Source organism: Carlito syrichta, unplaced genomic scaffold (assembly GCF_000164805.1).
Source record: "Carlito syrichta isolate Samal-C Ts95f unplaced genomic scaffold, Tarsius_syrichta-2.0.1 Scaffold289297, whole genome shotgun sequence".
Taxonomy (NCBI): Eukaryota; Metazoa; Chordata; class Mammalia; order Primates; family Tarsiidae; genus Carlito; species Carlito syrichta.
In genome coordinates, this window is record NW_007233393.1 from 473,573 (window position 1) to 485,520 (window position 11,948).

Below are 11,948 nucleotides of genomic sequence, written 5' to 3' on the forward strand. Positions count from 1 at the left end.
TGTTTGAGACTTCCTACTATGGAGTCTGTGAAAGAAAGGTATGAGATCAAACTTCATCAGCCAGGGACTGTGTGAATACTGCCAAACAAAGCAGTTTTCCTGGGACAGGTCAGCATCTCTGCCCTTGCATTTTCACACTGCCCAGTCATAAGTGATGAGAGTCATTCTTGCAGTCATTCAAGCCACTCACATTTATTAAGCAATTGCTCTGTCCCAGGCTCCATGCTGAGTGTGCATAGAGATTCAAGGGGAAGAAACTGTGCTCCAAAACCTAGAGTCCAAAGGCACAAATAAAACACAGACAAGTCAGGCATAGCTAAAGTACATGTATTTTTGTGAGGCTGGCCAACGGCTGGCCTTAGAAAACTAGCTTCAACTTGTAAATAGTCATGACTAAGCATCCCACAGCTGTCATATGGTTAATCATAAAAGTCCTTTGCCTCACACATTTTCATAGACAGATGTTTTGTAACAGTTAACCTTGAGGATGCGTGCCTTAAAGGACTGTTGAGCAAAACATAACTAAGCTCTTTTCAGGTAACATTCAGGGAACTTTTGGAGTGTCTTATCTGTTCCCTTGCATCTACGTGCCCAGTCCTCCTGTCCATCTGTTCCCTTCACTCAAGATTTCAGAATCCTATGTCACAGGCAGGATTTTCACCTCTTAATATAGAAACGTGTACCTTACCTCATGGCCCCACTGACTTCCTGAAAAATAAACCATTGTCCTTGTATTTCATAAGAGACAACAAACATTGATTTTGTTGTTAACATATGTGAGGCTTCGTTCATTCAGTAGACTATATATTTTAATCATCAATAAGTGTCCTAGAATTTCAGATGATAATGCCTTGAAGGATGAACTTTTAATCAGTTATTGATTACAGTTTGAGGGGCCCTGTGTCCAGATTAAATGCAGTGTGATTTATCCTATGGTAAGTAAATTTTCTTCACTTGAAGTCTTAAAGTTGTTTTAAATGACTTAAACCAAGTTTCTCCAACAGCGGTTTCTAGATTGTGACATTTTATGCTAGTTTTACAGCAAAGAGGATTCTTTAGCTATGTGTTGAAAGGCAACATGAATTCACTCTGAGTCTTTGATTATGTTTAATAAGCTTCGCTGTCAGACAGTGAGTCATGATCTTTCTCTTCTATTTTACAGTTTGTATTTACACCTTCTTGCATTTGATAAAAGCAGTGTAACAGGCTCTACCCATTGGCAATGATGACTCCTTTATTTTAATCAGTGCAGAGGAAAAAAAAAACTTATCGTGATAGGATGAAAAAACCCCTACTTTAACCATTTATATTTTAGTAGTTATGTGTGTATCCCTGTAGAGTGACAACTTTGTAACATTAGCTGTCAGTACATCTATCATTTGATTTACATAAGAAATTTTGCTTTCCTTGTATTAGGCTCAAGTTAGCAAATAGGGCTCAGAAAATTTTTTTATTTTGTCTATTTGCAAGTCTGGGTGATAGAAACACTTATAAGCATGGCTTTGCAATATTTTATTTAATGGGGAAAAAATCAATGCTAATTGTCTCTCCAATTCAGTATGGCTAAATTTGTCTAGCAGCAGGGTGTGGTCAGAGTAAATAGAATGTAAAGAGACCATCCATGAAGGAGTGCAGATGGTATTTCTGAATCCTTATTGGACTACAATAGCTATTCATAATTTATCTCAATTCACTTCAGGTATTTTTTAAAAGTCATTTCTTCTAGAAGTCTTTGAGCTTAGCTTTGTATTAGTTTACTTCACATATACTACTGTCTTAAGTCAGATATCACTAATTTGAACGGGGTTTCATTCCCTTTTGGGGTTCAACCATGCTGGTATTTGAATACCTCCCTCAGGTGGGATTCTATTTAGGATCTAAGCAGAGAGATGAGGTGATGGGCAAATATTAGTTGGAGCTAGGCAATCTTATTGTGTAAAGAACCAAATAATAAATTTTTGGGCTTTGTGAACTATATAAACCCTGTCACAACTACTCAACTCTGCTGCTGTAGCACAAAAACAGACATAAACAATGAATCAATGAATGAACATGGCTGTGTTCAAATAAAACTTTATTTACAAAAACCAGGGGCAGGAAAGATTTGGCACCACAATTTGCTGACCCTTAGTATGAGATATCACTCTTCTGGAGATTGTATGTTGGCACATTACTAAAGAAATAGTGACAACATCAATTTTCTTGACACGTCCATACAGAGAAAGTATTAAGGTTCCTTTTGATGCTGAGAAGTTATTTTAAAATGTGTTATAACAGTAAGCCCCAGCACAAGTTTTGTAGGACCCTAGGCAAAAAGTACTTGAGGAAAGGGCAGAAGAGAACCAGATGAAATGGGGCCAAGGCACCAGACAATCATACCCCTGCATGTTTTCCCAGGTATTAATAATATGGTGTTGGGTGTGCTGAAGTGGAAGTGAAGAAGGTGGCCTGACTGTGGGAGAAATTCAGAACGTGAACTATTCTTGCCAATATGTCCATTCCAAATAATACTCCATCCAGGGGCTTAAGGAATTAGGAGTTATGAAGATAATTGAACCCTGGCCTAGCAGTCAGTTCAGAGGAGGCGGTCAGTCTCAGATACTGGACTGCTCAGTAGGCACCCCTTGGGCTGGTAGCAGCTATGTGTGCGGGGTGGGAGGAGATTGTAGAACCAGTGGAGATGAAGGCATGAAAGGCTAGCCAGGAGTGGTTGGTGAGACATTCAGAAAGGTGAAACTTGTGCTATTTAGCAGCTAATTTAGTTACCCCAGTTTTTCCTAGACAACTTAGTTCCTGGAGTATTGAAAGATTTAATTAAGACACCTCTGGAGTATGTGACCAAGTTTCTAATCAAAAGATAAGTAGATGTCAGTGAAAACCAATGCAGAAACTGAGGAAGGAATCACCAAGATCCAGAAAAAAACAGGTAGGGGCTGACCAAATTTCTACTGTAGGCGATGGCAAAAAAACTGAGCCAGAGATGAACTCTTTCTTTATAAAGTCTCATTTATGCTTTCACAGGAAAATCAGACACTATGCCTAACACTGCATTGTTCATGAGAGTCTTCACTTCTGAAAGTAATAGTCTATCTTCTTTTTTTTTTGGCACATAAAGAATTTTTATATTGTAAAAAGATTTTATGAGATGCAGTGAAAATTTAACTTGGAAATTGAAGTAGTCTCAAAATGAAAGTGGAAACAAAGAACAGCACAATAGCTATGATGTACAGTAGACATTTCAGGTTAAGATGAGTTATTGTAATGTAGAATATTTTTAAAAATAAAGGGAACACTTTTTAACCTTATGTGTATATTTAAACACTTATAAAACATTTCTACTTTTTATGACAGGAAGTTTAATGTACTTACAAATGAAAGTAAAGGAGGATACTTGATATTAATTTCATAAAAGCACTGTAAATGCAAAACTTATTGTTTTTATAACCATGAGGAGACGCATGTAGTATACCATTTAAGTCGATTTATTATGAAATTTCCAAAAAGAGGTACTCTATTTGTTCTTTAATAAAGTGCAGGCTTTGCCCTCAGTGGAGAATAATAGCCCCTCTTTAGCATCACAATTAGTGGTTTCTTTAGATAAAATTTGCCTCAGAGGAAAAGTGCACTGCAGTTCTAAAAAATTAACATCTCCTTAGTGAACAAAGGTCTAAAAAGAAAAAAAACTGCAAAACCTCAACTCAGCAACTCACAATAGTTGGAAACAACACAACTGATACCTTTAGTCACATGGCTCTTTGGCAAGGACATTTGGGGACCTGCTGTTGAACCGACAGAGATAGAGGAACTGAATTTGAAATAAATCTGAGATGACTCCAGCTGGGCCACGGGAGACACAATCACTGAATGCCTGCAACACTGATTATATCTGCTCCCACAAAAGCGAGGATAAATCTTCCTGTGAATAGTGGGGTATAGGTAAAAGTTATATTAGAATATCTATGTACGGGTCCAGGAGGATTCTAGAAAATGACCATGAACAGGACAGTTCACTAGCACTAATGAAGGTCCTACTACACAAAGAGCATTGGAGAGAGGGGCTATTGCCATGGAAACTGAGAGCCCAAATACAGTAATACGCCTGGGTTTGAAATTTAGGAATGTGAGCAGCACTCATTTTAAGTAAAGAAAAGTCTAGGAAAACTCAGGTAATAGCAAAACCCGGTCACCCTTGTCCAGACTAGAGAAATCTCAGAGCCATGCACCTCAGCAGGAACCGTTGGCAAGTCCCCATCCCTCAACTGTACTGACTCAGGGGCTAAAGTCACGTGAGGCTGGGCAGCCCCTGATCAGCACGTGAAACCCAAGCACATAACCTACTGAAGAGTGAGACTGAGGCTCTGAGGTTCCCTGTAGTTAAGCTACTTCTTGATCATCCCATTTTCTATGTGGAAAGGTAAATTCAGACACCAAAAACGCCCTTGTGAGGCGTTTTTCATTTCTAGGAGAGCTTGTATCTCTGCCAAGATGGCATCCTGCAGAGGTTCTTCTTCCACAGCCTCCACATTCCTCCTCTGCCCTTCCTGGGAAAAATGTGGAAAATTTCACTTACTCACCAAACACTTTGTCGTGATTCCAAACAACCCACTTGGTAATTGTTTTAATTGCAATAAATTCCCTTACCAATGATTTTGAAAGAGTTGTCATTCCAGGTTGCAGACCCTTCACTCAAAATGCCTCACCACAGACCAATTTGGGAGCCCTTAGAAAAGATGCACTTCTGGTTGCTAATCTGAGGGAAACCCCACCAGATCACATTTCACTTAGTCTCTACACTCAATTTGCACTGTGAGGAACTGGGCTTTACTAGTGTCGTGCCTGCTTCGTACAATAGGGATAATAAAAATGAAATGCACACTTCAGAACAAAGGCAATAAAACATTATTATGGCTGACGAAGGACTGATTTGTTTCGAATGCCAATTGCTTAGCAGCAAGGGTTTTGTAAAAATCAAATAATAAATGGTTACCATAATGGCAATGTAAATATTCCCTTATTGATCTTCTATGAAAATCAGATTACAGACAGAAAAATGCCTGAATTTCTTAAGAAAAGATTCCAAATCAAGTATCTGTGATGAATTGTTATCAAGTGCCTAACTTGCTTACATGACATTTTCAGAAGTACTTTGATACTTAGACTTATAACTTCCTTATACATGATTTCTAGATTCTATATATTTATAAAACTTAAAATTGAAAGTTTCATCACTCAAAATGAGGCTATAATGTAGTCATTCTCTTAAGTCTGCATTAGCCTAACAGGGGGAGTTTATTTAAAAGACAGATTCCCAGCACCATACCCTCTAGAGATTTTGATTCCATAGTTATAGGAGGGCCTAGCAATCTGCATTTCCACTAAATACCCAACACATTTCTATGCTGGTGAACCTTGATTGTAGTTTGAGAAAAGCTGCAATAGAGTACATCCTGCTTCAAATCAGGTTTCACAGGACTCATATAAGAAAGAGGACAGAAAGTTAAGAGGCTTAAAATAGCTAAAAATCAGAGCTGAGATCAAGCCTCTGGTTTAGAGTGCCAAAAGAGAGGAAAAGGATGAAAAGGAATATATATAGCCAGGCCACTCACCTTGCTCCCCTTCTCTCCTGATCCACATCAAGTCCACATCTTACAAGAGAACCCAGAGCTAATCCTGCAGAGTCTATAAGCACCCACTGAGTTCAACACTCTGCTCCTCAAAAATAAAGGCAGATTTTAGTAAGCAACACTGCAGTTACAAAGACTAGAGCTACTCAACACTAAAAAAAAAGGAACAAAAATGCCAATCACACAAATATATTATCTGTCCTACCAATTATTTGAAAACATCTGGCTAGCATACTTAGTCTTCAATTCATCCAGATGTTCCAGTTTTTTGTGCAGAGCCAAGCCATGCATTCAAGCCTTCTGTTTTGACGTGCGTTTTCATGCTTGAACGGTGTCTGATGAGTATGTTGTAGGGGGTAGAGCTGTGCACAGGCGGCCCCCAGTTTCAAACAGATTCTGTCTCACAGGTTGGTTTGTAATTTGGATGTTCAGAATTCTGAGCATGACTTCTTCTGGAAACCATGTTACATTTGGTGGTTAACTGCTGAGGCCAGTCCACGGAAGGCTCTTTAATCCATAGCATAGGTAAAGTAGGATATGGATTTAAATACCCAGCTGAGTTCTGGAAGTACTATGCCCTTATTTAGCCCTAAGGAAGATGAGGAAGAGAAGACAAATTTTTTTTTTTCTGCATTCAGGGATGAACCTGGGCAGAATTATGAGTAGAACAAGATTGGTTTTAATGTACATTGTTTACTCTGCTAGTGTTGCTGAAGCCTACTAGTTTCTCCCGTCCTCAAACTTGTCCTTCCTCTCCTTCCTGAGGTGTTCATGCTCCAGAATGTACAGTCTCACTTCCTCACCCTGAGTCAAAACTCACATTCCTAAATGCAGTTGGTCTGAACTAAGTATAATGAAGAAAAATTTGGACAATTCACTAAGTAGGTAAATGACTGATAACCTCCTTCCAGTTTCTTCCAGGAGATACCTGCCTTTAAAAAGAGATTGTTTATTTTTACACAATGCATCTCTAACAACTGTTGAAATGGCAGGCAGTGTAGCATAATATTAGAACATAAACATTCATGAACATAAAAAAAGAAACATCTGATTGTTTTGGAGAAATGAGGAGTATAGGTAGACTACACTTGGTTAGAAATCCTCTCCTACTTTGCACTCTCAGGATGCTTCTCACATTTATACCAACAACTTCTCTTTATCCACTTCCAAATACTCACATTTCCCAATGGTTTTATACATTAAGTTTTGAAGTAACCAATGTGGGGCAAAGAGACTACCAAGAGATGTGTGGTGGGCAGCGATTGGGCAGAGACAAAGAGACAAGTGCTTGAAATATGGATCACATTTAGGTGAGTTCTGCCACTACTGAAAAATGTATTCATCTATGTAGACAAATACTCTTGTTTATTGTATATAAATATACCAAATGTTGATGGTGAATCATGTTAATTAACACAGACCAACACTTCTCAGCGATATGCTACAATCAATACTGTTCTATTATGATATTCATCTCTAATTAATTTTGGCTCAGTAGGCTAGAACAGCAGACTGTAGCAACACAGGGAATGGAATCTGAAATATGCATTACTTTACTTGTGGAATATACTAGTGAATGACTAAGCTTTGAGGGTTGGAATAAATCACTTCACATCACTACTCTCTGTTGGTGTGTTTCAACCAGAGAAACTCTGCAGAGGAGAAAAAACATAATCCCTGCAGGAGTAAGAATTTCAGAGGCAGAAAGAGAAAGAAACTATGCAGATGTCCAAGAAAATCTCAGGGCTTGAGTAGAAATCATCCAGAAGGACTGGCCAATTTACTGGCATTTACTGCAGAAGCTGAGCACTCATCTGGTTTCACTTCATTCCCTTTGTAAGAGAGTGAAATACCTCTTTTTAATGTTTGGAAGCCATGCAATGGAGCAATGAATAGAGGGCCTTGTCAAGTCCAAATGAGTGTGTTCAAATCTTATCTCTTTACCTCTTCTCTGCCATGTTGTTTGGGACAAGTTACTTATTCTCTTAAGTATCTTTCTCCTCATCCATAATATGGGACTAATAATAGTTATTACCATTCACTACCTCAGAGGAAGAAGAAGACATGCCTGACGAGGGTTGGCACATGATAAGCATTCACAAAGTGTAAGCTGTTATTAGGTTGAAGGAAATAATTTGCTGGCTCATTCGGTTTTGTGTAATGATGGTCTGTGTGTAATAGCATCTAGTCTACCCATCTAGACACAATCATTACACTACATGCCAACTCTGAAGCTTCCACAACTGTGGATGTCCTGAGTACCAAGATCTGTTGTTTCTCAAAGTTGCCCTAAGTTTCTGAAAGTATAAGTACCTTAATCGCAGGCTGACAAAAAATGAACAGTTCAGTTTCTAGAAGGATTTGGCCACCTTCATTGCAATCTTAAGATACAACAGGAAATTCCCTTTTTTACTTAGACCTTGTATGTACAAAGGTCAGCCTGTGGTTGATTTATTTCCAATTTACCTTGTCACTATGGGCCAGGTCCAACACACAAATGCATAGGGTGCACCTTATAAGGCCAGCTCGTAACTCAGAATGTAAAGCCAGTTACCCCAAGAGAAGGAAAGGAGAAAGTTCCCCAGCTCAGGACTGAAAAAGCCGTTGCAGGTTCTCTTTTCATTATGCAGTGCTGTAACTCATTTGCTATTTGTCCCTTACTCTAATGAGCACTGAACTCACTCGAAATATACTAAGAGATATTTTTTACTAAACATGGTATTAAGAAAAAGGTTAGCTTCTCTTATAGCACTGCAGGAAATTACTGTAATATATACATTCAAATGGGAGTAGAATTTTAATAGGTTTTCACTGTTTTATTCTTCCCAAATTCCACCCTTTTTCTTCCTCTCTTTTCCCTCCATTCTCAGCTTTGTCAAATAGAACTGTAATGAGAACATGTAATGATGTCCCAGGAGTTCCCTTTAGAGGCCCTTTGATAAATAACCTAGCCCATGACAAGCATAGTCATAGATAGTCATAGACTATAATCACCTGTGAATATCTCATCCGTCTCATTAGAGCACTGCTCCTTATAGACAGGGATGGTGTATTGTCATCATTTTTTTTTTTTTTTTTACTCTCAGCCCGCAACTCCTCCCTGCCCCAGATCTTGTCTCAAAGACATTCTGAGATGATCTCAATGAAGGAACTTAGTGCTGGGAATACAAAGGAAGGAGGGAAGCCCAGGAGGTGGGCTCTCCAGATTGCATTCTGGAGCTTCATGGAGAACTGGATCATCCCTGGGGACACACCAAACTGTGACTCCAGCCTCCTCTTTGACTTTGCGTCTTCTGACCCTTCCACTGCTCTGCTCTGTGCCCAAAACTCTTACTTCATCATGTCTTCCATTGTCTCCTGGTCTCTGTTTAGTGTGCTATTTCTCTGTGTGTCTCTTGATATCAGTGACTCATGTTCTGTGTGTCTCATGTTCTAACTCTCAAGAAGAGGATCTGGTTTGTTAAATTGTTACAGAGGGCTTTTACATCAAGTCGTCTCCTGGGCTGCTGACTGGTTGATAGGTGACCAGGCTTAGACCCCTGACCCAGTCAGCTGTGGTCCAGGGTAACTGTGTTGCCTGGGATAAAACATGTCCACCAGGATACGGTGCATTTCTGAATATTCTGTGTAGGAAGATGCTTCTGGTGTAGTAGATCCTCAGTCTTGCAGCACCTTTTCTCCAGCAAAGAAACAGGGTCTTTATGAGTTTTTCCTAAATGACCTCCTATAATTGCGAATACTATAATTGTGAATACTGCTCCTATTGATAGGACATAGTGAAAATGTGCTACTACATAGTAAGTGTCATGGAGAACAACATCAAGGGAAGAATTGGCAAGAACAATTCCAGTCAGGCCGCCAACAGTGAAGAGAAAAATGAAGCCTAGGTCTAATAGGACCAACTGGTCCTCTGTCTTAGGCATGGCAACTAGCACACCTCTTTTAAATATGAGCACAAATCAAAATACAATTGCTAAATGCCATTACTCTGCAAGACACAGAGGAGAGAATGAGTAAAACACTGTCCCCATTCTCAAGGTATTCACATGCTAGCAGAAAACAGATACATGAACCATCAAGAACAGCAACATATGACAGTGGCTAAGAGTGTGGGCTTTAAAAACCACTTCAAATCACCAGTTTTTTGTTTACTAGCTGAGTGATCGTAACTTCTCTAGTCATCAGTTTCCTCATCTTTAAAGGAGAGCTTTGGACTGGGGGTATACAGGGAAGGAAAGATACTAGGAAAATGGACTCAACAGACACACAGCCTAGGGCCTTGTGGAGAACTGGAATATGGGAACAGTAATTCTTTACTTGTATGATATTTGTACATACATCACTTAACACAGTGCCTGACACACAGAGAGCTCTTCCTGAAGAATAGTCATATATTTGCCAATGCCATCTAAGTGTTGATATGGAAGCAGTTATAAAGTGCCATGAAAGGAACAAAAGGAGAAAGTGCAGTCAGAGAAGCTCCCTACTGAGAACTGGTTGTTAGGAGCAAGTGAGTGGTTGACAGCATCAAGGCTGCATGGGCACAGTGGTGATTTTTTTTCCACTGTGCCATCCTTAGCTGCAACCTCTCTTGCCATCATGATGGGGAGCCAGAGGCAACTCCGCCGGGAAATGCTGAAGCATGCCAGTGTGCTAAGGGGGAACTGCAGCCATGTCTGCAGTAAGCTGCTCTGTTATCTTGCAAAATGCATGTCCTGTTATAATGGGAGGGTTTGGAATTTCTATAAATTTGCATTGGTTTTGTGTTCATCTAGACATATGAAGGTGTTGTTATAGCTGAAACACCATTTTGAGGGTTTGTTTACTTAAATTGAACTGCTCCTAGGGAAGGCAGAGTTTGAAAAATACATGACTATGCTGTTGGATTTATTTAGCTCAAGTTTTCTATCATCATTGGAGTCTCAACCCAAGATACTAGTTTGAAAGTCTAATTAGCAGACAAGAAGGTCATCAGAGAAGAACTTAAGAGTTCATTTAAGGATACAGCCATACTTAGTTTATTCCACATGAAACATTAAGCACAAAACTAATAGCTATAAAGATTCATTTTGTGCTATGTGACTGTTTTAGACCAGACAGGGAAACCATATACTTTGTTTAAGCTTCAGACTGAAGTAAAATATCCCCTTTCATAATAAATGAAGAGAACTAATTTTTTACTAGAGGTCACAATTTATAATATGAACATGACCAGAATTATGATGACAGTGAATTTTTGTGAATCACAAAGAATATAGAGACTCTGGATATGGGAAAACAAATTGTTTTGATGAATGGAGAAGCTGGATGTCCCAGTAGCAATTGTCCTCTTTAATAATCAGGCCAAGCACTACCTGTAACATGCTGAGTAAGTAAGTAATCAGAGACGGTGCAATGTGTTAAAATGACAAGAATTTGCTGAAAATCAGGCCTACAACTTCACAGTCACCTTTTTATTCTGAGATAAAACGAAATGCTGAATTTTTTGCGGTTCTTAGTATCTTTCTTTTAAACATAAGAAAATTATCTTCTATTATCAGATCAATTTTACTTCATGCATTTCTAAAGACATAGTCTGATCTAAAGAATAACATTTGGTTCTTGCATGACTTTGACTTTTACACCAGTTTCTTAGGCTACCTAAGTGGAACTCTTTTATTTATTTATTTTTTTTTACAGTCAGGGTCTCACTCTGTTGCCCAAGCTGGAGTGCAGTGGCACGGTCATAGCTCACTGTAGCCTCAAACTGCTGGGCTCAGATGCTCTTCCCACCTCAGCCTTCTGAGTAGCTGGAACTACAGCCATGCACCACCATGGACAGCTAATATTTTTTTGTAGAGAAAGGATCTTACTATGTTATTCAGACTGGTCTCAAACTCCTGGCCTCAAGGAATTATTCCACTTCCCACAACACTGAGATTATATGCATGAGCCACTACTCCCAGAATAACTCTTATTTCTTATAATCTGTGTGTCAGGATACTTAATAAATACCATGTGACAATTATTAAAAATTCTGTAAAAGGAAGAAAAAGATGATACCGGTGTTACTCATGTTTTGGCACTCATGTTTAGAAGTTTATACAATTTTTACTATATGCATCATTGCATACATTAGAGACAGGTCTTGGTATGCAGCCTATGTGAACCCGGAGTGCAGCAGGGTGCTTTATAATTCAAAATTACATGTGCCTGCTTGATCTAATGTTGCCTGAGAACAGTCTCTCTTCAGTAAGACATTCGTTGGCAGCATGTTCCCAAGGCTCTAGATAACTTTACCAAATGAAAAAGCAATAGAAAACACTTCAACAGCAATCACATAGT